This window comes from Amia ocellicauda, chromosome 17 (genome assembly GCF_036373705.1).
Source record: "Amia ocellicauda isolate fAmiCal2 chromosome 17, fAmiCal2.hap1, whole genome shotgun sequence".
Classification (NCBI taxonomy): Eukaryota; Metazoa; Chordata; class Actinopteri; order Amiiformes; family Amiidae; genus Amia; species Amia ocellicauda.
In genome coordinates, this window is record NC_089866.1 from 16,353,578 (window position 1) to 16,380,023 (window position 26,446).

Below are 26,446 nucleotides of genomic sequence, written 5' to 3' on the forward strand. Positions count from 1 at the left end.
CTGTTCTGCGCCAAGCTTTTCCATGCATAATAGGGAAAGAAAAGAGGCATGTAGACAGTGTTCCTGCTGTATCTAAGAAGTCTTTTGTTGAAAATCTAGTCCCCAGATTGGGCATTGTTTAAAGGCAGAGGGACTCTAAACAAACACAACATTCGTCCTCACCACTTGCTGTAAGTGAGCGCAGTGTAGTTTCAACTGATCAGTGAACTTAGAAAATCATACTCAGGTTACTTTAGCAGCCACAGGAAGCTGTTGTTAGGTATGATGCTATATTATTGACAACAAAAAAAAACACCACACGACCCGGTTGTTTGTTCGGTTGTTTACAGAACACAGAATTTGGTTGAAGCCATCATGCACTGTAAGTTTAAATAATGGATGCACCAAGTCCCTGCTGGATGGCAAGCAACCTAAATCATGTAATTGTCAATGATGTAACACCCACCATGCAGTGGAAGTTTGATCCCTTATGAATTCCAAATTTAAATTACAAAGGTAATTTCTTTCAATGGAAAAAACGTCAACAGCCGTCAGGATTCAGTATTCAAGAGACATCGTACTGTGTCTCAGTGGACACGTGTCGACTGTCGCGAGACCTGACTCATGCAAGGGAAATACAGATTGGCAGGTGTACAGAACATTTAACAAGGTGATGAGGTCTCCATTTCCATTGTTATTTACTGGAAATTAACAGTAAAGGACCAAGGACCATTTATTGGGACTTCAAACTTCAAATGAGAGAATAACTCATGTGGGATTTGGAAACTGTATTACATTCGAGACACATATTCAGACATTGGCTCCTATTGCATTAAATGTTAGAATATGGAGGTCAAGGAGGCAGGGACAATAAAAATACAAATAAAATAATTTTACATATCACTCGAGTCATACAATTTCAGATTACATAGAAAACATACATACATACAAAGGGAGTACTCTGGAGTTATAAAATCCAGTCAGGTGTGGATTTTACACTGTACAAAACTCAAAAAGCCAGCAGACACACTGAAAGGCAAACTGGGAAGACTGGGATGCATCTCCCTGAGGTGTGGCTGAAGGTAGAGTTTCCCAGCATTGGTCTACCTGCAGGCATGTACAGGTGCGCCATGCAAATTTTGAAAAGTCACAGATGAGAATAAAAAGCGAATACATAATTAAAAAAGAAACAATGATCATTTGTTATAAAGAAATAAGTTGCAGACTATAAATAAACCAAAGATCAGTGTAACAAGAAATACTATATGTTGGAGATAATTATTGTCTTGGAATGTTTTACCTATCAACCTTAAATATGGATATCTTAACTTCATAAAGGGATACAAATGTTTTAACTCAACTCCTAAATAATTATAACGGTTTTAAATTCTAGCCAATGTCAACATTTCAAGCTAGGCCCATACAAATCTACATGTAATCCAGTTAAGTCAGTAGAAAAGCAACCCTAACCTTAACGAAAGCCTATGTTTACAGAATAGCCTAACCCTTAGCCTAGCCCAGACTGAAATTTACTGCACCATTTAGCTGAACTACTCTAAACTACTCTTAACACAACTGATATGTAAACAGGAGACCATTTCCAGAGACTGATTTATGCAGCGCTGTTTTTACCACTGATCCTTAGCTGAAATTAAAGACAATACTGGGATATGGGTTTTGATTAGGTTGCGTTAAGATAAAATTGTAAAGCACGTACAAAGCATGACAAAGACTGGAGCAAAAACATTTTTGTTTAACTCTGAAAAACATTTCAGCTGCAATATAAAGATATGTTAAAACCCCAGAGATTATTTAATGCAATTTTTATTTAAAGAGTTGCAAAAAAAAAAGCCAAACCTTAACGACATTATAAAAAAGATAGTTTATATGGAAGACAAACAAAACAGACTGTAGTTTTGTTATATTACATGAGCTGTGAGACAGTTTAGACTGCTTCAACTCATAAGAAGATATTGCCCTGCAACTGCCTACCAGCAATGATTTATACATTTATCATAAGAAAAGGTTATTTTAAGAACAGATAAGTCACTATGTCATCCACATGGCACAGTAAGACGTATGGCATTTCAGCATAGCACTGCAGCATTGCTGATCTCCAGAGAGACTGGATAAGCACACTGATCACTGCTTTTTAGCCAAGCTTGTTATGGAAGTATTTTTAGATCACAATTCATATACAATCACATACAATTCTATTCATAATATATAGGCTATTCACCATCTACAGAGGCTGTGCAGACAAAAATCTAACGTGTATTACAAATTAATTATTAAAATTCATTTTTTTCCATTCTTTGCCAGAGGATAAAAAGGGTGCCTTAATGCAATTTTCGTTAATAAAATATTAAGAGAGAAAAAAAACATACATTCAGACTTCAGAAACCATTTTACCATTAATGATCAGTTTGTGCAAATGACTTAATATTTTTGCTTGCTGCTGCAAATTACACAGAGTTATAACTCAAAATCAGTTCATTGCTGAACAGGCATTAGAGGATGCTGGCACTGAAAGGGAAATGATAAGCTTTAATGTATTGGCTGTATGTAGGTCTATATAGTAACCAGATACTCTACAATTCCCCAAAATGGCACCGCATTCAGATAACACAAATCAGATTCCCAAACCAAGATCCTTAGGAACATTTTTTTTTTTCTTGAAACAGATATACAAAAACATACAAATGCAGAATAAACATTCCCCGCTTGGACGAGGATTGCAATGCAGGAAAGAACTTTGAGTCAGCTTATAAAGTATTTATAACCCCCCTGGCGAAGAAAGATCAGTGGTTTCAGATCCGTTATTCTCGCCGAGATCGGTGCCACCGAATTGCATGCGACGGCTGATGGTTGGCTCTGTGACAACTTGGTGGACGAGTGGCTTGAGCAGGGAGGGAGGAGGGTGAAAAGAAATCCAATGCATTAATATTTCATAAAAATTCTTCAAGGCGGTTTTGATACTCTGTGGAAAGCGTAACGGACACCTTTTTCACCGACTCATCAGTCAGAAGTTAGCAGGATCAGGCTTTGCAGTTCTGAGCTGAAGATTGTTCTCCTTCTTTCTTTTTCATTCCATGGTTGCTTTAACACAGGCCGGAGATTTTCCATTACCCAACAGTCAACATGAAAGGGGGCCATCCCTAGCTAAAGAACGATTTTATAGCCGATATTTACAGCAACTGTCAGGTCCATATAAATTAGGCCAAGAGCTGTTACAATGAAAAGCTTGTTTTGCAGAGAGCATCATCTAAGCCAGATTGTAAAAAATACATTAATTGCAATAAAACAAATCAAAAAAGAAAAACAGCCATTCTAAAAATAAACAATATTCACGTTTGCTGTCAGAAACGCACAAATGTTACGACTCGGCAGAAACAAAAACATTAAACACGAGCCTGTGTTGAAGTTCATTGCCAGGCATGTGAAGTTGTAAATCGGTTTGTGTGCGTGTTCTGTTTCAAAGTAATTTGCGTTCGCTCATGTCGGATAAAATCAATGTATAGGATTACGCTGTATATGTAGTTGCACACAGAATTAAAACGACATGAAAACACATGCAAGGAAGTGTTAAGAGCTCTGCATCGGGAGTGAGTGTCCCAGTTGAGATGTCACCCTTTTAACCAGAGCTGGGAAGCAAAGACCATGGGTTAAGAGCCCAGAGGGTGCTCCAATAAGTCCTTTTGGCCCCTTTTCAGCAAAGTGGCTCTCATTGTGTCCAATTTTGCAGTCGGCACAATATTACAATACTTTATTTTCCATAAGGAAATTCAGTTAACGTAAAAGAGGAGGACATGGCAAACAAAGCACACAAACCACACACACTCCGGAGATGTCACAGGATGAGAAACAGCTATTATGAATTTATTTATTAGCCAATACAGACATGGACTAGATAAAGGAGAAAAGGAATACAGGAACACACAATGGACGCAAGAAAGCACTGAGGCGAGTCCTTCAGTCGGGCAGAGATAAAGGCAGCCCAGGAAATGCACCTAATGACATTGACAGGATAGGCCTTTCATTATCAATATTATCTACTGTACTGTACTGTACTCCCCATTCACTTTATTATGCGATTCAGACTTCAATAAAAGCACTGTCGTGTGCACTGTTAAACCTCAATTTTATGGATTGTATTTCAGGAAGGAACAAAAAAAGAAAATGCAACAACACACTGTATCAGCTGAAAACATTTATTGCACATTCTACTGCGGCAATGAACGACACCGAAGCAACTCAGCCAAGACATCTGAAATATTTCCTTCTATAATTTAAAAAAAAAAAACTGTCAAGGAATCTAGTTTTCATAGCTCAGCAAAACACATCCTTCCTGTTAATTAAGGTACTATATTTTAAGCTTAACACAGCTCTGAGAATGTATTTTTGGTATCTTCAGGATTTTACACCAATATGTAAACTGTGTGGTGCAAAGCAAGCAGCAGGCTTAAGAATACCAATTAATACTTCAGTGGTTAATAGCTGAGCATGGAGATCAAGCAGAGGGCATTATCTGTAACAAGCTACAGACTAAGTTGGGGAATACTTTACAAAGAGGAGGGGATTTTACAAAAAGCATAATAACAAACCAACCACTGAACTCCCATGGCAGGGATAAAAAAATCCATCATAATGGGGTTTCCAGTCCCAAACCCATTTTTTTTTTCTTCTCATATACATTTCTTGCTTAAGTAATTCTTTTTCTTTAATTTGTTCCTCTGGGCACATAGCTTGAGGGTGCAGGGAAAGTATCATTTCAATGCAATGGAAGTTCCCAGTGATAAAGATTTTGGCTGGCTGGCAGCTACATGAATCTTTTCAAGTTTACAGGTCATTGACTGGCTCCCTTTCTCCCTTACATTCAGCCTCGGCCAGCACCTATATAATGATTCTGCAGACAAACCATAAATACTGTATAGCCAGCTTAACAGGAGAATACGTGTGAGGTGGGAGAAGGAAAAAAGATCCATTACAAAGACTTCCTACTGCACAAAAAGTCAAAGCTACCGAACAACCAGAGTTGTGCACTGTGAACACTGACATATGGATCCCCAGCGCTGATGAATGACAGAACTTAAGAGAAGAAAGTGAGAAAAAAAAACAAAAAAAACAAACAAACTGCCAGCTTTAACACCAGCTGTCTTAGGAAAATCATTTGGTCTTCAGGCCACAGGCAATCTACAGTCTCAACCTTTGCATACCACCTAAGCCGGAGGACAGTAGGAAAGTAATGAGGTTGCTGCTCTCAGTCCAAAGCAGGGATCTGAACAGAAAGTGGGCATCAAAATGTGACCTAGAGAAGGACAGAGGGAGCATGGCTACTATTTTTTGGTGAACTTGTGCAGCCGAATTACGTGCCAAACAGCACAAAAAGAGCACATTAGGGAAGTCCGCAGTGTACCCTAGAACACAGCGGTTTTAGTTTGTAGTCTGTGAACGTCGGTTATAAAACTTTACGATCCGCTATGGAATTCACAAACCGTTTCTCTCAGGGTCAGCATTTTGACTCCAGTGTGCTACAAGGAGAGATGGGTGAATTCTATGGCACATAAAAAGAATCATTCTGGGAAAACGGTTTTGGGCTGCCCTGCGCAGGCATAATGCGAGCTGTAGACTCTGAGGTAATATAAAAGTGCAGTTCCACTGTACAATAAAAGCACAGCACTCAGTGACATGATTAAAGATTCACAGGAGATAAACTAATCACTCGACTGACAGTAGAGGAGCTCGCATTTTCCACTGTTGCCCTCCCCTGGAAATTTGTATGCGTTTTTGTGAGAACATTGCCCGTCTGCAAACTAGACAGGAAACACTTTATGAGATCAATATGACTGTTGTTTGGTTGTTGTTGGGGAGGTTTTTTTAAATCGTTGAAAACATCCCTGCCTCGCTAACATCTCAACTATCATTGACCATTGATTGGACAATTGTTCTCAATTATTCTTCATAACATCCTTTAAAAGGTCAATGCAATTCATTTCTAATGCTTCTGTCACTGGCAGTTGTGCACATATCCTGCCAAGATTTGGTTTATCAATTTTTATTTATTTTATTTCTTACAGGTGGTTTCATTACCACTATATTCCTTTCAGCACACCATTACATTGAGCAGAATTAGACCCGTCAGATTGTCAACCCCATACTGTAAATTTAATGTACTGTTCTCTGGCTCCCATACTGATGAGGTTTAATGTGTACAGAAAGGCCAGCCCCAAACTGCCCAGGGGTCCCACAACACTGCGATTGTCAGCGTGTAAAGGCATAACGTCTTATTGCAAACATGTGAACCTCTGGGCCTCAATCCAATCTAGGTTACTTTACACCTAGAAGCTTGCATTCAATGCTGTACAAATACAAAAGAATCATGAAATGCATTAAATTACAGCACTTTTTATTTGGATTTTATTGTTGTGCATTTCATCTCTCAAATAGGTCACCGCAAAATCATTGGCAGGAGAAGTTTAGACTAATCAATCTCAATCACAACAAGCGCTGCTCCCAAGCCGAAGGAGAGAAAGGGGTTTGCTTCCGAGACTCTGTCACAATAAAACTGTCAGCTTTGCCCAGGAGCCTTTCTTCTACATCCAGTTCATTACAAACCAAAGGAGAACAAGGCTGGTAAATTGATTGGTCAGATGAGAGTACACACTGCTGAGCCCAGACAGTCCCTGAGCAAGGCAATGCACTGTACTGTACCTGTACAGTATGATACCTTACACATCTGTCCCCGGGGTCAAACTGGGAGCCGGGGTTGTGCAAATTGTTCCCAGGGAGCAACGGCCTGGAAGTCATGCTGCCACGGATTCCTCTAAATCTGGCACGGTATTGATCAGGGTGTGCGGAGGGAGTCTGCAACAGGTGGCTGGCTAAGTCGGGGCACAAGAAAACAAGCACAGGGCCGGTCTGCTGAGCGTCAGGGATAAACAAGGTTTCTCCTCAGAGAAGCAGAAGAAAACGAGCAAAGCGTCTTTGATTCTCATCTAATTCCATCTCTCTCTCCCTTCTCTACTCACTGTCACCTCAGAGCACAGATGCCAAGCTAACCATTTCTCTCTCTCTCTCTCTCTCTCTCTCTCTCTCTCTCATGGTCTGGCAGGAATGGCAGTGTAATTATGCTGTACAGACAAGTTGGGCCTAGAAGGGACAGCAGGGATAGTATTGATCATATGAAATATTCTGTAGTACCTGACAGGTCTCTGAAATAAACCCTGCTACCTTGCAAAACGAAAGACACACACACACACATACAGACAAATGCACATAATATATCTTGAATTGCTGCAAGATAATGTAAAACTCAATTCTACAATTCTAAATATACAATTCTGTAATGTAACGTAACATCACAATGAAAACCCATGCGAAGGCTCGGCCCTGACTTCTTTGCTACATTTCATAGGATCATACAGCTCTTCTCTGGAGCCTTATTGCTGCAAAAACTGCCAGAAGTAGGAAAACAAACAAACCAAGAAAAATAAAGATACAAATAAATATAAATTGTCAGGAAATAAGAGCAATAAAATTGTGTTTTACGGTGTAGTTACAACCAAATGGAATATCTCCACTCTCCTAAACTCCTAAACATTAGATCAAGTTAAAATTGAAACTACATCTGAGAGCAGGGCAGCAAAAGAGAGCACTGGCTTTATTTGGTTTGGGACTGTTCATGGAATCCTATCCAAGTCTGCATGAAAGCCCTTGGTATTTAGACCCCAGCCCATCAGGCTTTTTAAGAGGAAGCAGGCAGGTTAATGAAAAACTATTGATCTGCTCTGTATCCCAAGAGATCCAGGCCAGGAGCACTGACACTTCTGAACTTTTCAATTCCAAACTCTTTAGTGAGGCCAGCCGCCTGTAGGTTGGGGGATGTGAAAAAAGAAGAGAAGAAAGCAACAAAAGGAAGTCACAGGAGGACAATGGGTTGATAACAGAGAGAGTAGCCAACCTTGCAGGAGCATGAGAGACACCAATTCATCACAGAGATCCAATAAAACAGTTAGCAAGCTTTCTTCGAGTCACTAGAAGAGCACATTGCATTCAGCTTGTTTAGTTTCTTCCTGCTTTTTCTTCTGCTCACCTAGAAAATCATTCACAGGGGCTGTAACCATCTCCTTTGCATATTTAAAAAAAACTGAAATCCTCTTATTGTTTTGCTGCACTTGCATCAGTACAAAAGTCCTCCACAGAGTTGGTCTGAAATAAGACTCAGGATAGGTAGCAGGTTAACACGGGCACCTGGCAGAAGGACATATTCTTGTGGAGGTGTGGAGTCAGTTTGGGCACGAGTGCCAGAAGCGAAATTAGTTTTATGATGTCAAAGGGTAGGTTTGGACCACCTGAGCAGACAGGGCTGCAGGCAGATTCAGGATGAAATGACAAGGACGGTTGGCATATGAACATTCAATGCAGTTTGCTCACCAAGTCGCATTTCCGGTTCCCTCGGTGCAGTACTTGGCTCTGTGAAATCTGTTGCAGTCACAAACATTGGAGAGGAGTGTCTGTTCACCTTACAGAGACCATACAACGACCCAATCAGCCCATTTACCATATCAGGTAATTTAATTTAATACTTGACAGTGCTTCTAATATCCCAGTTGGTCTTAAGGACATTAGAGGTACATTTTAGTTAATAAGCAACACAATGTATAGTGCACTTAGTATCACAAACACTGGGCCTCAGACTTCTGAAAAGAAAGGGAAGGAGGCAGTCGAAAATACAATGCCACACAACAACACCAATCTGTAAGGAAGCGCCTCTGAATTGGCCATGATCTGCTGTCAATTCAGTGTTACCATTTGGCGGAGAATAAAAATGCTCCAATGTGTTTACAGTTTTCACAACCCAGACCTCCTTCCCACGAATCAATATTTAATGCCCGAGACCGAGCAATGCAAAATGACTGCCCGGAGCGGTCGAATCAAGAGAGAGAAAAAGAGTTTATTGACGGGTTATAAATACAATGTTTCACGGGCTGGCTCAGGATGATTGTGCTCACAGACACAAATCTCAAAATACATCATGGCTGTAGGAAGTGTGAGCAAAACTGTAACCACGGAGCAGCAGCTTCAGTGCGTGCAAGGCCACGTGATGCCAAGGTGCTAGACAGCAAGAATAAGCAAATAAAGAATTTAAAAAAAGAAAGAAAGAAAGCCTTAAAGCCATGAGGCTGATCTCACACTGCAGAATTACTCTCATGACAAATCTGTTTTAATCTCTCCAATGAAATAAGATCAAAATGCAATTATTTTGTGTAGGTCCGGCTCAACATCGGGGTCCGGCCACTTGATCTAATTTAACATCTCTAGACCCGGGAAGGGGAGAGGGGGATTAAACATACAAAGAAATCACTTAAATACATTAACATTTGTGTTGACTCATGCTAATGCTGATACTTCTAGAGGAAGGTCATTTGTATAATCTATAAATGATACATACTGCAGCACAATGTCAATGTTCTTCATTCTCTCTTAATTTTGTGGTCTGTTTTGTCTCTTCTTGTCTCCACTCATGGGTTTGGTCTGTTACAAATAAGCCTCCTGACAGTGCACAATCAGACTGTTTATAAAGACCGGTAATTGCACATACGCGGTACTGAATTAAGACAGTCACTCATCCAAAGGTGAAATTCCTGACCTGGAGAGCAAAAAAGAAATGTAAGATGCATTTCAATTACTTCTCTCAACAGCTCCAGCCCCCTCTGTTCCTTTAGGTTTCTCTTACATTTAGGTGGACATCTAACCCATAAAACTGTGCTAGACTTAAACTAGCCATATTTTCTTGTGTGTTTGTTTCACACAAGAGAACAAAAAACAGACCACATTAGCTAAAATAGATCCCACTTGGGGTAAAACTGATTGAGGAAACGTCCACCGTACTCGGTGTGGGAGACACCGGGCCACTCCGCTCCTGAAGCCTGTGTAATCTATTAAAAGAAAGCCCCTGGAGCCTGCCAGGCCCACCGCCTCTCCTTATCTATAAAGCTTCCCAGTGATACCAATTAACATTCCTCTCCCCTTTAGAACACTATCTCAGAATAGAAAAGAGGGAGAAAAAAAAAGAAAATCAACAACAACACTCACACACACATTTCCACACACTCGCACACCCACACCAATTATAATCCCCTCTGTTGTGGAGACGAGCGATAATGAAGAAAAGCTTTCTTCTAGAGAGAGACACAGACGGATAAATAAATAAATTAATAAATCAGGCGATCCAAAGCACTGAAAATATTACCGTAAGAGCCTTTGGTAAATTAGGTATTAATTAAATTATTAATTATTTTGATTAACTGCTAATTTGATATGATCATGTATTTTTTCTCCCATTATATTTATATTCATATATGCAGCTCCCCTCTCTTTCCACACCCAGCCCTGATTTGCCAGTCTCAAATGGTTTTACCAACTTTCATTTCAGCTCCCCTTGTTAGACCTCTGAGTGAAAGTTAAACACTGAGGATGGATGTGTCTCCTCCTATCGGGCTGCAGACTCCCATTATCTCTCTTCCCCCAGCAGACCTGATTAGCAGATGCAGTTGAGCTGTTGACCCCGGAAGGACGGAGCACACCGAAGGTCACAGGACAATACGAGCAGAATCAATTCCAGACAGCCCTGCCCCTGTGCTGGGGGCACTGCCACTGTTAATTAGGCAAATATGACAGGACATGGCGTGGGTGCTTGTGGGATTTTCGCCCCGCCTCGGGAGTGCAGTGTGGGAAAAGATGAAGCCCAGCCTGTTTCCCAGCTGTCAGAAGAGCAGCGACACCCTGTAACAGGATACCTGGGGTTTTAAATCAACATCGCTGCACTCCTTCCACCCGAAACCATAGTTCTGGAATGGTGTGCAAAATGTGGCACAAAAAAAACAAAAAACCCACCCACCCAATTCTGCCAAATGTTTTCGAATGAAAAGAAAACCACCGCACAAACACCATGAGAGGAGATAATTAGCCATAATTTCCATCTCCTTGTCTGAAAATATTTTAATCAGTACAATTGTAAATGGAATCTTTTTTACTGAGCCAATTAATAGATTAGCATACTGATGAAAACATGAAACGTTGAGTAACTAAATCCAATCGGGACACAATTTTAGGAGGCAACCAGAATCTTTCAAATTGTGCTAAATCAAGAACAAAGCACAATATTTAATAGACACACTAATAAATTCCCAATTTCTTGGCATTCTCGCTAATGAAGTTATGTCTTTGTTCCGTGCTTTCAAGATATGCATTATTAGTTTAAAAAGGCTTTAATGATTAAAGGCAAAGCTGCGAGTTGCAACCTTAAAAATAATCATTAAAACTATACCAATAAAAGTAAAAATGTATCATGAAAATTTCAGTGGCTGAAAAGAGACAGTATGTTATTATTATTACATTTCTGAGCAGACTATTGACAGCTGAAGGTCTCAGATATAATAAGTTTAATGGCCTCAGCCTGGCTCTGTTAATGATAGCCCACATCATGTTATCCACAATGAAGCAAGAACAAGATGGGAACTGAATTCCAATGGCTCCTCTGTCATAAAAGCGACAATAATGCCACATAAACAGCATCCAAGACCACCTGCGCAATTGTATGCAGCGTTTATGTATTACACATCATATTAAATGCATAATATTTATAGCATACTTTAATACTCCCAATCAGATCAATATTTAAAGTGATGAGGCAATGAACCAAACAAATATTTAATACACTCAGACTTCACGCTTCAGTACCACTGAAGCGTGGGAGGTACGAGGTGCCACGGTGTTGTGGCGAATGCCAGGTTTACAAATCTATGGTGTGGCAGTCCATGTTTAATTATATTGACTGGAGAAAATGAATACCTGCCCCACAACTGTTTCCCCCTAGGGCTTAATAGCACATTCAGGAATCAACAATATCCTTTGTAACGCTAAGTGCACTGAAGTCAATAAGTAAATGTAGACCTCTGTACAGTAATGAGTCCAAGAGCTAAGCGATTAATGGCTACTTTCTACTTCACTAGTGACAACACAGTGCCGAAATGAAGAAGCACTGAGAGAGTGGGGGGGAGAAAGAAATAAATTATGAAGGCACCATTTATGAGCTCTAATACAATTATATAGACTCCAGTTTCAGAGGAATTAAGGGTCTTATTTACAAATCAATAATCTTCAAGTCACATTAAAGTGAAAGAAGAAAAGAAGAAACAAAAAAACTAAAAAAGGAGAAAAGGAGCAGACTGGGGAAGCACAGGGCTTACTGGTGTTCACTCGGAGGAATGTTAATGCAATTCCTTCAGAGTCACCTGCACAAAGAAAGGTCACACAACTGGATGAGGGGAAACATCACCGTCAGTTCAGACAGCACTCTAAACGGAACAACCAGAGAGCGGCGATATTCAGATCAGGGCGGCTTACAGCAATAGGCCCGCTGAGGACAGCCAGCCCTCGATGGCTTTGTGCCAGAAGATTAATTTCCACTTTCAAACTGTCTATTAAACCGGCTTTTCATATTCCAACTCCCAAGACAGCATGCGGACATTTAATTAAAACAGACTTCATCTTAACTAGGAGAGGTTTAAGGGTGACCTTGCTTTAAGTTAACGCTGGGAATAGCAGCACCCCAGTCTACAGCTAGTTTCTTCTCCAAACCCCACCTCCACACACTAATTTTTTAGGTGGAATGCTAACCAACACCAAGGGGGCGGTTGGCATTGTCCTCCCTGAAAGAATGTCAGCACTGTTGAAACTAGCCCACCAATACCACTCAAGGTTTGCCATTGGCTATAGTATATTGATGATGTCAGAACTATAAAACCAGCAGTTCCACGCTCCATGAAATATGCTTTATTAACATCTACACGAGAGCTTCAGCAGGCATCCCCCTCCCACCTCCCTCTTACAAGTCGTTCTGGAAGATGAGCAAGGGCATAGCTTTATTTATAGATATTTAGATATATATATGACCTTTTTCTTAATCATACTCATTGTTAACTTGTTTAGATTGGGTGGTACACAATTGGGACCTGTGGTGGCAAGAACATTTTTCCTGCAACACAAGATGCGCACCACAGAGATCATTAGCCAGTTGAGCAGGGGTTTTCTAACAGGATGCATAGCTAAAAAATGTAAGCAGACTAGAAGTCAATCTTTTTTTTCATTTAAAACAGTAATGTAAAATATATTAACAAAAGCATTTGTATGGCCTTTTTCCCCCCCTCCGTCTGTTCTCCAGCCAGAAGACTTATTACCACTCTCCTGCTACCACAAACATCCAGTGAAGCATCCCTCCGCAGTTTTCACACCGTGTTGTGAATCCTGTTCAAACGTACTTGCAGCATGTACATTGTCTCAATCGAAACTGGTGGAAGTGTGTTTATGCTGCACACAAACAACTGCTCGGGGCAAGGTCTTCAGTAATCTGAAACGCAGCAGGAAATTCTAATATTTATGAATCTCGCAAATAAATTAATAAATAAAAAGGTCATGTGGTTGACTTGCACCATGATTAGCGAGTTCTGGCCTGAAGGGCTGATTAGGCCAGTCAGCTATCCAGATGGAGAATGCTTCAACCTTTCCTCTTGTGTCAATGTACTGGGAAGCCTTGGATTTCAACAAACTGAAGTTTCACAGGGAGAACCACCCACAGACTATTGCCTTGTAAAGACATCTGTGATGCGCAAAGCAACTTAGGCAAATAATAAAGTGCTCCAAAGGCTGACAAAGATTAATTCTATAATTTGTAAATGTAACAGACAATGTGAATGTTGGACTCCAAGCCAATCCCAATACTTATAATAAGTTATTTCCTTCTTTTAGACATTGGCTACTAATAACACTTCATATACAGGATACGATTACGTTCCGAACTGCTAGTTAGTCTCTTGGAGTCAGGTGAACGCATGCTGCCAAAAGATGTTCAGGTTTCAACCAGGAGCCAGCTCTATGCAAATCGCAAGCCTTCAGAGTCTAAATAGCTTAACATGTCTGGGTGATGTGAAGATAATGTGGCTTTAAATCATTCCACTGCATTGGCTAAACACCAGTAACCTACCCTTGAACACTCAATTCAGAGTGAGACAGGCCATTACTCCGCTGTGCCAATGATGCACGTTTACGGTTTCTGTGATGTACAGCCCACGTCGCATGGGCTACAATAAAGGCATCAAAGTGTTGTGCAAAACAGAATTCTTTTAAAGGTATCCAGAGGGAGTGAAAAAAACAGAAAATAAGCTCTCGTCTTCTGGCTGCCAGGGAAGGTGCCTTAACGGATTTCAGGCCAACAGAATGGATGGGGGGGGGGAGAGTTAATTGCACCACTACACAAATTAGACTTCAAGCTGAAATAAATAAAGCAAGAAAGACTTCTCCTCTCTTTCTCAAGGAGTCAGCTGAATAATTGGTGGGCTGCTTCTCTGCCGGTACCAAAAGTTCAGCTCCCCCTCAAATGGCCTGGGAATCCTATAAAACTGGATGCTGAAACACGTTCACAGAAGTGTCAGCTGCACAAAGTACATATGTTTTCGCCAATGCAGACTATCTTTTGTGGTTTAACTGTAGTTTTTTTTAATCCACTTATCCTTGTTAAACTAATGCTGCAAGAATTTAATTTGATATCAACATTTGGTGTATACACAGTCTAGGGCGTCAACTGTTGCAAGATCAGTTTACAGTCCAGAGGAAAACACTCTCGAAAGATCAAGATACGAGAAGTTACACTTAATGTCAAAAGGGATAAAATGTTACTAGATATTGCGCAGATGATCAATTATCATCCTCTGTAATGCACATCTAGCACTTCTCATTGTTATAAAGGTTTGTACAAATTTAATTTAATTTTCGAAAAAGGTATTGATTTTGTTTAAGGATATGATCTTTGACAAGGCTGTAGTTCACTGCTCTGTGTATAGCGTTAGTAAATGTGATTATGACTTTGATGTTGAATATGCTGTATTTCTTTTCAACTCATAAGTGCCACTAAAGAGACATGATACATTTAACTCTTTCCTTCAACAAAGTGTCAATAAACAAGAATTAAGAATAACAAGTTTGTGGTGCAGAGCTAGAAACCATGACAAGCTCTTACCTTTGGCTGGAGGTGAAAACCCATAAAAATATATCAGGCCAGCTTGACACTGACGAACGTCCCCCACGTTGGTCCGAATTAAACCTTAAACACAGATGGGAAAATAAACATTAAAAACATGTCAGGCACAAAGACCAATGCATACATAGATGTATCAATGTGGTAAGAAAGAAAATAGAGAAAAAACTTGAATGGTCATAAATGAAGAGCGCTACAATGATTAATTTGGAAAAAATGAGAAAAACAATTGAAACACAAAAGAACTTAGATTTTTTATTAATTAACCGCACACTAGTACATGTAATTAGACTGATTTGTGGCACCAAAATCACCCTCTGACCTCATCATATACGGCATCCAGAAATTTTAACACAGATGCCCACCTTTTCACGGAATTACTCTTAAGCGCTTCTTAAATATATTGTTTTTCTTTCAAGACATGAAGAACTGCTGAGTTGACTGGAACACTACATTAAGACTGAAGAGGTTAAGAGTTTGGATGCCATGTTTTCCTCCCATGCCAGTGTGGTCCTGTTTGAGCCAAAAGAGGCACGGTCCTATAATCCCAATCTGATTTCTAAGCAAACTGCAGCCTCGCTCTGACCCTTACGTGGCATCGGAAGGGAAGGAGACCTTTAAAATAGTGCTGAAGACAAGCCCCTTCAATACAAGGCAACGTCAGCCTGCTCAGCACTCTTCAGCCCCCTGGCAGACCTAGTTACAGAAGGTGCTGCAGACATCAAGCTGATGCTGATGGGATTTAGCTTCTCCTATCATTGCTGCGCCAGGCCTCTGCCATTCAGAACTGGACGCCTGTCAGGACCATCTCTGACATGCTTTCTGCAAAGTCATCTGAAAATCGGTGGAGGCTTTAGAAAGGAATTAACTGCATGGAGGCAGGCAGGCGGCACAGAGCACTGATTTCTGCCTCTGCCGTTCAGTCGCACAGTACATAAAACAAACCACGATGCAGGGCGATATTTATTTAAAATTCTCATTAAAAGCTCAGGCTGGGATTACATGTTAATGAAACCACCACCGATTAAGATACGCAGCGACCAGAGAATTCCTCAGACGGCACGAGCTCAGATAGTCCAGTTTGAACAGTATAATGGCATTATCGGCCTTCTCCTCTTCAGATGAGAACACTAGCACAAGGGTACTGAGAGAAGAGAAACACATACACCCTTCTTTAAATCACTGCCAACATTAGTACTGTTAACAAGCCCAGTATCAAATAATGCCCATGAGACCTAAGAAGCAGACACAGGGGTCTAGATGCAGGGGTTTTCAAAGTTGAAGGTTATGTAATTTGACCAAAATTACAGTAGAGAATATTAAAGATGTAGCTAAAGACAATGCACCACTACAGACCTCATCTCAAGGAACCCAGGGAATCAATAACAACACCTGATACCACATTGAATAAGTCAAAACACTACCAGCCCTATTTTGTGTGTGTCTTTTTTTTCCCCCTTTATGGGATCACACACAGTTTAAACTGAACTTCATAGGTTTTTCCATCAGATTTTCTGGATGAAACCTTTAAGCCCCATGCTTCCATCTGCACCACAGATAAGGAGCTACTTTGAAACCAATGGGCAGCAAAAACAATTCTTGCCCATAGGATTTTAGGAGTGGATATTCCCATATGTTCTTATACTGATGGAAAAAAGGAACTCCTGGAAATCTGTAAAAGAAGAAAGAGAAGAAGCGAAACTAAAACCTCATCTGTGCAGTGATTTATTACACAAAACCTTGTATAGGGAGAACACTATAGTTTTCCAGCCAAAGACACTGTATCCCGGCATTCATATCTTTCATTGTCCACACTTTGGGGAAAATGAGTCGTCTACATTTATATCCACATCCAAACAGATGCTGAATTGGTTAACACCCCCCACCCACTAATTAAGAGCAGCTGTCCATGTGAAGACATAAGGGGTGATGTGGAAACTGGTCTTTATGCAAAGTTGCAAGGCAGGCTCCACAGGAAGAGCTGTCCAGCAGTCTACAAATAGGATTCACAAAGTGCAAATGCCTCATCCCTGTAGCTACATTTGGTAGGAACAATTTACCCAGGGAGGTCTGCAGCAAAAGATTTTACCTGCATTGCAGTGAGAGAGAGAAAAATGTGTGGCCTACCCGGCATGAACAGAAAGACAGAAGGGCTTTGTGAAACTCTGGTTTACCCTTATAAAAACGTGGAATTCTTTGCCATTTTCTTTCGTCCTGTAAAGCAGCAGCCCCTACGCTGTCTGCAGCCATTGGGGAGCAGAAGAGAGAAGAGCTCCCTGACAGGGAATGAAGGGTGAAATGTTTTCAGCCAGTCTCATCTATTTAAGTGCCCTTTCAGACGGCACCCGTACTGTCCCTAAAGCACATGCACTGCCGAGAGTTTAACAAATAGAACAATGCATTAGAATAGATTTGTTTGTCCATCTTAGCCAAAGGGAATCAATACTGGATTATTTAAAAAAAGCTGGCTAAAAATAAACCTGCACACACACAGCAGTAGTTTACTTAATCACGATAAATGTTTATGTAAAAAAAGTCAATTTACAGTGCTCAAGAGTAGGCACCTGCATCACTGAAAGTTTACAGTTATACAAAAATGACATATATATTTACATGTTGTTTTACTACAGTTCTATGCAGTCTAACCAGACTCTCATAGGCATCTTGCTCTACTCCACACACCACATTCATCCAGCCACTCCCTTCTCCAACTTCACAGAGACCACGCTGCTGCCTTGGAGACCATATCATACGGGATGCATTAGTGACCGCTGGGATTTCACTAAGCTCCGATCTTTCCCCACCTCTTTGTGCCCAAATGTTGCGTTAAAACAAATGTAGCACAACAGCTCAGTGCATTATTGTATGGCAGTCCAGATCCTCCAGCCGATTGACTGAGGAAAGGCTCAATTCTGTCTTAAAAAGAAAGAAAATCCTCAAGGGACGGGCAGCTGACAGTAGCCTTCACAGATGACAGCTTTTACACTCCATTAAGGAAACTGTCAGGAAAAAAACAAAACACCATGGCCCACATGTGTGCGAGCTACACTTATTGCATTTATTAATCCAGACCAGACACTGGGCTCGCCTGAATAGGGAAGGAGTGGCTATGGACTGGTGGGGAGGGGGTGAAAATCAATCCATATGCAATTATCCACAGTCCCCAAAGACAGCCCCGAGATCCGAAATTAGAGCCTCCTAATAGAGAGACTGGGGGTGTCCATTGGCAGCGCCATATCGGGCTGCCATTTCTGTCGGTCACAGTCTAGTAGGCACCTGAAATCCATTCATGCAGAAACCTCGGTATCTGGCAGGGCACACTCCTGACCTAGATCTAAAACAGCTACGTCTAATTACAAACAGACAGAGGAACTGTACTATAAATTAAGGCATTTGAGGATTACTGTAATTTAAACATACATAAATTAAAAACAAACCGCGTGCGGACCTCGGACTTCTGTTGAGCGCTGTCAGTGTATACAGTCTTTACTGCCCTATCTGAGCATCTAGGAAGTTGGTCACTCGAGTCCATGCAGTATAAGGAGGGACTGACAGAAGAGCAGCTGAACGTCACATTGACGGCATTGTGCATTGTAACCCTGGCCACACCTGTTTCAGCTTTAAAGTAAGGATGTGAGGTTTCGGTCATTTCATTTGACCTTTATTGGATTCATGAACGTATGTATTGATTTACCCCAAGAAGTCTGCCATACAAATCCTGACCAGCCTGATGACACCAACAAGACCCGAAACGAAGGTCATGTGTCGAGGCCGGCAATCATCTCAGATCTACTCTGAGAGTGGATCAGTTTGGTGGCAAGGGTGGAGAGCGTAGGCCCAGCAATCACACAGGAAATGGTTCTGCTAGGTTCCAGCCACCCAGCTTCCCCCTACTTCCTGTCTCCAGCCAGCGTGATGTCACTCTGTCACGCACTTCTACTGAGCAATAATTAAAAAGCGCTATACTGGAAAGGTGATGAAAAATTAATTGGAAAGAAAACCCTGCTGATTGTATCATTATGTTACACAGCAGAGGCAGGAGAATTCACATGATTATGGAAAATAATAAAATAAAGAATAAATTAAGCTAGCCATTCAGGTTCTTGACAACAAAACAAGTGAAATGTGACACGTTGAATTTAGAATTTCATGGGTTTCTCTTTACATTTTTTATATTACAATAAGTATGCTTCAGCAACAAAATTATGCAATAATGCCAACGAAGACTTGATAACATTAAACAGGTTTTTCCTCTTATCAGAGTTAGGCTAATTCCGAGCACAGGTCAATGTGGCTCTCCGGAGGGATGCTCCAAATCAATGAACACATTGTACTACAAATAAAACATCCGGGACAACTGTTTGCAACTCATGCCTTCTTTTGAGATATATTTGAGGCCTGAACTTTGTTTCTCCGTTTCAATTTTTGATTGTAAAGAAGGGGAGGGATGGGGCAGAAGAGGAAATGACAAGACACTGAAGAGAGACATCTTTTGCAGCCAGAAATCCATGTAGCCCTGACCTTTAATATGATATATTGATTCATACAAAACAACCACTGTTTTGTATTATACTATTTTAACAGTTTTATCATGTTCTTTACAGCGTCCTCTATATCTGGCAGGCGATCATGACACGCTGCAGTTGTTTTGATGTTTCTATTTTATGTGAAAGTCGATAAGCCTGTTTGTAGTGTTTTTGTTCTATGCCGACTAAACCCAAATATACCACATTACAAGGATATGCACTTTAAACTACCTCTTAACTTGCCCTCAAGCTTTAGGGAAAGTTGTTTGGTTCCTTAGTATAACTGAAATCCTGCAATGCAATACAATACAAGACCCAATTCCAAGACTAGGTGTATAGGGATGTATTTCTAACCTCAGCATCAATTTATCTGTATACTGTAAAACACAATGACAGTGTCTGTTAATGTCTTACAATTCAATAGTTAAAAACTACAGCTGACGTATGAACACATGACTTTTCAATTATCAGACCAATAAAACGCCTGTTTGCAGGCCTGAGGAAGTAGAGAATTGCACAATTTAATTATACAACTTCATAAACTGAAATACATCTGTGTCATTTCAGAGATCCTAAATGATGCAGCCCTACAGTTAGGGAAAAAAGTATTTGATCCCCTGCTGATTTTGTACGTTTGCCCACTGACAAAGAAATGATCAGTCTGTAATTTTAATGGTAGGTGTATTTTAACAGTGAGAGACAGATTAACAACAAAAAAATCCAGAAAAACGCATTTCAAAAAAGTTATACATTGATTTGCATGTTAATGAGGGAAATAAGTATTTGACCCCTTAGACTTAGTACTTGGTGGCAAAACCCTTGTTGGCAATCACAGAGGTCAGACACTTCTTGTAGTTGGCCACCAGGTTTGCACACATCTCAGGAGGGATTTTGTCCCACTCCTCTTTGCAGATCCTCCCCAAGTCATTAAGGTCTCGAGGCTGATGTTTGGCAACTCGAACCTTCAACTCCCTCCACAGATTTTCTATGGGATTAAGGTCTGGAGACTGGCTAGGCCACTCCAGGACCTTAATGTGCTTCTTCTTGAGCCACTCCTTTGTTGCCTTGGCTGTGTGTTTTGGGTCATTGTCATGCTGGAATACCCATCCACGACCCATTTTCAATGCCCTGGCTGAGGGAAGGAGGTTCTCACCCAAGATTTGACGGTACATGGCCCCGTCCATCGTCCCTTTGATGCGGTGCAGTTGTCCTGTCCCCTTAGCAGAAAAACACCCCCAAAGCATAATGTTTCCACCTCCATGTTTGACGGTGGGGATGGTGTTCTTGGGGTCATTCCTCCTCCTCCAAACACGGCGAGTTGCGTTGATGCCAAAGAGCTCGATCTTGGTCTCATCTGACCACAATACTTTCACCCAGTTCTCCTCTGAATCATTCAGATGTTCATTGGCAAACTTCAGACGTGCCTGTACATGTGCTTTCTTGAGCAGGGGGGCCTTGCGGGCGCTGCAGGATTTCAGTCCTTCACGGCGTAGTGTGTTACCAATTGTTTTCTTGGCGACTATGGTCCCAGCTGCCTTGAGATCATTAACAAGATCCTCCCGTGTAGTTCTGGGCTGATTCCTCACCGTTCTCATGATCATTGAAACTCCACGAGGTGAGATCTTGCATGGAGCCCCAGACCGAGGGAGACTGACAGTTATTTTGTGTTTCTTCCATTTGCGAATAATCGCACCAACTGTTGTCACCTTCTCACCAAGCTGCTTGGCGATGGTCTTGTAGCCCATTCCAGCCTTGTGTAGGTCTACAATCTTGTCCCTGACATCCTTGGACAGCTCTTTGGTCTTGGCCATGGTGGAGAGTTTGGAATCTGATTGATTGATTGCTTCTGTGGACAGGTGTCTTTTATACAGGTAACGAGCTGAGATTAGGAGCACTCCCTTTAAGAGAGTGCTCCTAATCTCAGCTCGTTACCTGTATAAAAGACACCTGGGAGCCAGAAATCTTGCTGATTGATAGGGGATCAAATACTTATTTCCCTCATTAACATGCAAATCAATTTATAACTTTTTTGAAATGCGTTTTTTCTGGATTTTTTTGTTGTTGTTCTGTCCCTCACTGTTAAAATACACCTACCATTAAAATTATAGACTGATCATTTCTTTGTCAGTGGGCAAACGTTCAAAATCAGCAAGGGATCAAATACTTTTTTCCCCCACTGTATATAAGTGTCAACCATTGGGGTAATTTCCTGAATTCTGATATTCGCAGTATTAGTGCAACCTCACATACTAAAACCTTTCCTAAGAAGTGTGGAAAGCAACCCTGCGTGTCCCCAAAGCAAGGTGGCAAGGGGTTTAGGAATTTGAGAAGATCGCAACTCCCTAACCCCGCAGCACTCGACAGACTCGACACCCTCCTCACATCGATTTAAACTATAATCCACGGGCTGTTTTTGCTGGACCACATCCAGACTTGAGAGCATGCCTAGGAAAATCCTAAAGAGCGCAATACCACGTGGAAAATTATAATTAAATAGCTTAGTTTATAGAGAAGGACTCTGACGCAGGCAAACGTATGATGGCAACCGTAAACACAAGACACCAGGCCCTCCACATTATTACAGTATGACACAGATCATGTTGGCAGATCATTCTTGAATGTAATAGCTCACCTTGAGAATACAGGCAGTGTGTAACATGAGTAATGCACAGTTAGCTCTATTAACAGTGGTGTAATCTCACAAGACAGTCCTGCATTTTGATGAATCAGACAGCAGCCTGGATGGTGCACAAAGAATACCACTATCGCATCCGCCTTCCCATTGTGAGTGTCTGGGCTGTGAAAAAAGAAAAAGAGGTACCACAGCAGATATTCCCATCTGCATAATGAGATGAACTGAACAATTCTTAAAGAGCTTATCGCTGTTTGCTGGAATTTACAGGTTTCCAAACACAAGTCTCGGAGGTAGATTTTATGAAGACCCCACAGTACGCCCATTATGCACAAATTGCGGAAATCTGAGACCTTGTCAAGATTAGGCTGTGTTTTTTCTTTTTTTTTTTTTTCTCAGTGGCTGTTCTGTATAGGTGGTCTAGGTGCTATAAAGTAAAATCCTGCCGACATTGTGAGATGGATCAGTGTGCCTAAGCTGCAGCATAAACCACATTTTACACACTAAATGAAGTATGAAATATAGATATGATTTCCCCCCCCCAAGGTTTATTTTTGAAAAAGAATGAGATTACATTTAATAAGATCATGTTAAATGCATAATTTCCACAGGAGGTGCCTCGTTCTCTATTTAGCATAAGAATCACACCTTTTTTCTCGAAATGTGTAAGACGTGCAAACAAAGTAAGATGTCAGTTCGTTTGCTGGCATCGTGAGCTTAACAAGCAAGACAACAGAAGAAAGTGGGAAACGAGCATATTATTACAATGTTATACACACTGCATATGACAAAAGTGCTTTAACCTATGATAAGGCATCATTATACTGGGTGTAAAAGCTTCAGTGTCTGGTTCTGGGAGGGCCAGGGGTCTGAAACCAGTTTGCACAAAGCAAAATGTCTTGAATACAGAGACTGTTAATATGTAATTGCTCATTACACACACAAAACATGAAAGGCTCTGAAAAAAAGCCTCCAACACAAGCGAGGAGCCGTGTTTATATTTGCAGAGACTTAAGAGACAGGAAATTAGCCTAGGGATCCACCAGAAACATTTTAAAAAAATGTCACGCTCCGAAAAAAATGACAACTTTACTTCACAAAATATTTATCACAGGCCCTGAAATAATTTCACGTGAAATCATACACAGTCCTCTAACGGACCATAGCAATGTCACAACAACATCCCTATGCACACGCGATAAGAGCAGGCACTGCGAAGTCAACATTTAGAAATCTAAATAGCTGTTTTTCATATACTAATCAGAGAGAGGGGGGGTTGCCAGGGGAAGATAAGCTCTCATTAAATCATCCTGGAGCATTTCCCAAAAGTTATTCCCCCCCACGGAATACTGCTTTTATTTCATGAAAGGTCAAAGCCATTTCATGGAATTATTTATTACTTTCAAATTGCAGACCTATGTTTTTACTTATAAATCCACTATGTACTTCACACACAGTTGCAGTTTTATCAAGTGTACCATTTATACTTTCTAATGAACCCATACTGTAACAATGATGATGATAATCTATAAACACATCAATGTCCATTCAGCCTTCTGTATAAGACAGTAGTACACAACGCAGGCAAAATGTATTCTACCCTCCAGATAAGTCCCTTTGTTTACACTTAATCCAATTACACAAGATAAAACATACCAAGCACATTTGCCATATAAATTAATGTGTTGTGAAAAAACAACATTCTTTTTGGGGGGGGAATACAGATAATTCCTTACTTGATAAATGTTGCGTTAAGTACTAGGGAAATAAAGCAGTAATTCTCCGGCACACTAGAGAACCAAATGTCAGCAGCACCCCCTACCAGCAGTGGAGTTCCTGTGACTCGGCCGCAGCATCAATACATTATTGTTCTTGGTTTATTACGTGCCGCGACATGCCAGTAGCGCGGCTGTGGCTGCCGAGTGAGTGATGCGATGCCAGACACGTCTCCCGATCACCACCCCACACTTTTACAGGGTTCCTGCTAACACAGCCTGGCAGCTCTAAATAAACACAGAGCTGGAAAACACACAAAAGTGACGATGACAACCATCTCTCTCTAGAGCAAGCAAGACCGAGAAACTTGCTTGCCTGGTGTCAGGGGCGCCCGCTTTCTGGCCTTGTGGTTGCAAAGTCTGTTTTTCTGTTCTGGAATTACTTAATTGTAGTCAATCACTTTTCTGCACTGGTCAGGATATTTTCTTGCAGATCTTTCACTGGTGATGATTTAACGAGACCTATAAAACTTGTAGGACTCCAGTCCTCAAAGACAGGATAGAGACCTCACATCAAAGTGGTGATTATCCCTTTAAATGGCCAGGGAATAAACCTCTTCCTTTTTTCCACCACAGCATGATTGTATTAATTGAACAGCCACATGCACCTAAGAGAGAACTGTGGTACAATAAGAATATAAATGCAGCTCAAGAGGAAAGTTCTCCTAAATGTGTTATTTCAATAAAAAAAAATACAATCAATTAAAACTGTGATTGCGTACAAAATACACTATCGAATGTGTTGCTTTGCAACCACTGTGATGTCATGCCACTGAAGAGCTCAGATGCCATCCCCATTGTGACGGAGAGCCAGCTTCGATTAGCATTCATAAGGATTTTTGGTATCATTTAGGCTGTAGTGAGAACACTAACTGGAGAGTAAAACTGCCCCCTATGGGTGAAATCAGTATTTATACACATTTGATTTTTGTCTTTCTAACTTCAGAGCTGTCCTAACATTATTAGGTTGTGTGGGACAGAACTGGTAATGTCATCACAGGTGCATCATATTAATTAGCCAGCGAAACTTGCTCACCTTGCAGAAACAAAACTATCCTCCACAGCACATTCATCAAAACTCGGATTTCCAGGTACCAACCTCTCTCTCAATTTCCATTTTTCTTTTTTCTCTGCAGTGTGTGATCTACCTCAGTCCTCCCTCTATTTTAAAACACATCAAATTATTTTCCTGTCCTGTATCATCTCCACAGCACTCTCACCGTACCCGGGGGCACAGTGACGTGCAGCAGTGCCACTCACACCAAGACGATGCAACTCATGCGGCGCCGTGTTTGCTTATGTATTCTCAGCGCCGACTCTGAGCCATCCTTCACAGACATATAGATATATAAACCTACTGCTAAAAAAAGAGAAGCAAAGGAAAAAACAAAACAAAAATCTAAATTCCGCAGCTGAACAAATTGCTCTCCGTGTGCTCTCTAGTTTGAAGAGACTTCGGGGCATTGGAGTTCATATTTCTTTATCTCTGCACTGAGCTCCCTGTAGAGCTCTCTGGCTAGTCAGCAGCTCTGCTCTTACTCGGAAACACAGATAATATAGGTCCTTGACAAATGGCATGTGGGAAGGCAGCTGACTAGTCGGTGACATCAAAGATTCACACTACAGCCCCAATGCTGCTCATTTTTATATGTTTGCAAAGCCCTTGTCCACTTTTTCCCCTTCTCTCTTATTATTGTATATCAGAGTTCAGCAGATATACGACAGCGGTGAGATGAAGCTGTATTCTCACACTTCTGTATATTTCTGAGGATCAGACATTCGTGGAATTTACTCTATAATACGTTCTATAGCCAATCTCTAATGTTATATTTCTTATTTAATAAACAAAAACAAGACAAGAAGCGTTTATCGCCATGCCAGGGCTGCCCATAACCTTTACACCTTTTCTACAACTGACGAGTCAAACTGTAAGTCCACTATACCTCGGTCTGTTCTCCTTTACTGGAGGGGAAACTGTATTTGGAGTATGGCAGCCTTAAGACTATTGTTCTCCTATAGTCTCACCCCAGCCCTTTTTCAAAAACTCTTTAAATTGTTTTTGCAAGGGTCAGGATGAATATATTTTTTGCTCCTCAATAGCCAGCTTCACCTGTGATTCAAGGAAGAGAGGCCTTTCTGTCACATTTAAATGTCACTGTCAATTACACAGTCATGTACCACAGCACAGATCCCTAGCACAAATGGTGCATTTGGCATCAGCGCTTTCGATGCGAGGTCCTGAAACGGACCGAGAGCAGGCTGTTCCACTTTCTTCCCAAATCCAGGAACGCCCTGTGAAAAGACACGGCTGCAACCATGCGAAATCCTGCTGCAATCCCGGAATCCCTAATAACATTTCGATGTCTGTGGCAACAGCTGTCGACGCTGGTCTCCATGCTGGGGGAGGGAATCACAGAGAAAAGACACCTCTTGTGCTCCC

General features: G+C 41.1%; 1 protein-coding gene across 14 annotated transcripts in view; it reads right to left on the reverse strand.

Moving 5' to 3' along the window:
* arvcfb (ARVCF delta catenin family member b) overlaps positions 1-26,446 on the reverse strand; it is a 163,811-nt gene that overhangs the window by 107,308 nt on the left and 30,057 nt on the right. For 13 of the 14 annotated variants that reach the window (XM_066690103.1, XM_066690099.1, XM_066690107.1 and 10 more), the window contains exon 2: positions 15,056-15,139. The exons of the other annotated variant lie outside the window; for it this stretch is intronic. The gene's annotated coding sequence lies outside the window, so the exon portion shown is untranslated. The remainder of the gene's footprint in view (positions 1-15,055; positions 15,140-26,446) is intronic. 14 annotated transcript variants of the gene reach the window in all.